Source organism: Babylonia areolata, chromosome 1 (assembly GCF_041734735.1).
Source record: "Babylonia areolata isolate BAREFJ2019XMU chromosome 1, ASM4173473v1, whole genome shotgun sequence".
Classification (NCBI taxonomy): Eukaryota; Metazoa; Mollusca; class Gastropoda; order Neogastropoda; family Buccinidae; genus Babylonia; species Babylonia areolata.
The window spans coordinates 86,683,732-86,686,231 of NC_134876.1; the positions used below are offsets into that span (position 1 = coordinate 86,683,732).

General features: G+C 47.9%; 1 protein-coding gene across 8 annotated transcripts in view; it reads left to right on the forward strand.

Moving 5' to 3' along the window:
• Nucleotides 1-2,500, forward strand: part of LOC143288816 (ras-related protein Rab-37-like) — a 566,540-nt gene that overhangs the window by 522,301 nt on the left and 41,739 nt on the right. The window lies entirely within an intron of this gene.

Below are 2,500 nucleotides of genomic sequence, written 5' to 3' on the forward strand. Positions count from 1 at the left end.
GTCTCTGTCTCTGTCGCTCTCTCCCTCTCTTCTACCTGCCCTTGGCTCCATAATCCGTTCGTTATATCGCAGACAGACATTGTATTAAAGCTTCGTCAGGGTGGAGAGAAAAGGGGTGGGTGCGGAGGGATGTTAAAAAGATGTGTGAAAAGATGTTAATCACCAACCCGCGACACAATACACACACAAACACGGACACATGTGCGCACACACACACCCTCCCCCTCTCCGCACGTACGCACACGCTCCCACAACACACGCAACACAAAAAAACACCACTATCACCACCACCCGCCCACCCACCACTCAAACACATAAAAAAACCACAGTCACACCACACAGACACACACACATACACACACACACAACACACAGACAGACACACACAGAGAGACACATACAAACACACACACACACACACACACACACACACACACACACACACAGAGGAACGCACGCACGCACACAATCGGAGGCACGCCTGCATGCACACAAACACATACACAGGCGCGGTCCCTCACACGCACATACCCACCCAACCACGCTCTCCCCCCTCCTTTCACACACACACACACACACACACACACACACGCACGCACGCACGCACGCACGCACGCACGCATGCACTGGCGTGCGCATACACACATACACATTTACACACACACACGCATTTACGTCCCCCCCTCCCTCCTCCACACACACACTCACGCCCACGCACCTATGCCCCCGCACACACACACACACACACACACACACACACAGTTGCACGCTCCGGCATCGTTCCCCCACCCACTCCCACTCCCACTCCCATCCCCACCCCCACCCCCACCCATGCCCCACCCACGCACATCACATACACAACAAACTCGCAGACCTTTTCTCCATGTTTATCCCCTTCCATCACGAACACTCCGCGCACACCACTCAGTTTTTAACTCATTCAGTACGACCAGTCCTCTCTTCTCCTCTACACAGACCCCTCGGATGTCCAGGGGGTGTCTGACTGACCCAACCTTTAGCTTCCGTCGTCAGAATTGTGGTAATCTTTGTCAACATTCACCTCTTCAGTATAAGAGCCTTCCGCTTGCAATATGTTGATGGTGGTAATTGGGGTGAAACGCTGTTAGCGTCGTCTCTTTCGCCGTTCGTATGGAGAGAGTTAAATAAAAAGCATGAAGCGACCTGTAGTCATTCCCACCATTATCGTCACGTTATGTGTGCACCCATCAGCTTCAGTCTGGCACCTGCATGCACACACACTGTCTGCTGCACTGAGTGGAGACAGAGACAGAGACAGAGACGAGAGACACAGATTCCTTTCAAGGTGAAGGAGAAGAGTCTACAAACACATCGATGATTTCTGGTAATGGCTGCATGCATTGTTTCCGCCAAACAGTGTGAAAGCCGGACAAATACGCCATCATTTGTTGGTGTGTGTGGATGGTGGTGGATGTTGTATGTGGGCACACGCAGCTCACTTTCGCACATATACACACACACACATTCCCACACACGCATATCCACGCCCACACACTCTCATACTCCGTCACACCCCCACATCCCCACCCCCACACACACACATGCGCGCGCGCGCGCACACACACACACACACACACACATACATACACACACATAAAATATATGCATCAATGATTAACTCACACACACACACACACACACACACACACACACACACACACACACACACACACACACACACACACACACACACACACACACACACACACACACCTACGCGCTAAATAAATCGAAACACATTAAATCGGTCCTTTTCTTTTTAAATACCATTGATGAAATTACCGTGAAATCGTTCTGACATTACAGCTGCTACCATCATTTTCTCCAAGGTATTAAAATCGTCGAATTTCATGGTAGAGATCTTTAACGTCGATTGCGGTCTTTTTCGTGTCATTATAAATGGCTTCAGTCTCGAGTGCATACAGAAACCCCACCTGAATATGGCATTCGTGATGGGGAGTAGGATGGAGAGGGGGGTAGAGAGGAGAGGGGGAGACTAATTGTGCTCTTTTGTGTGTGTGTGTGTGTGTGTGTGTGTGTGTGTGTGTGTGTTTCCGTCACGGCTGATTGCGTGAAATCAGGATTTTTTTTTTTTTTTTACAAGAGAAAAGTTCATCACCACATTGCAGCGTCACTCATGTTGAGGTTGTTGTTCTTTTGTTTTTGTGGGGTATTTTTTTTTGTTGTGTTTTTTTCTCCAACTGCGTGTTTAATCATTTGTTTCCTACTGGGCAAGTTTGGTGGGGTTTTTTTTGGTTTTTTTTTTTTTCACTTAAAAAAAATATCTGATATGGAATTGTGTTGCATCGACCTCAGTGTGCTCTTTCCCCTTTAACTCTCTTTTTACTTCACCGATATATATATATATATATATACATACATATAGAAAGAGAGAGGGAGGGAGAGAGAGAGGGAGGGGTGTGTGCATGTGAGTGTGTTGATTTTCTTTAAGTATAAAAAT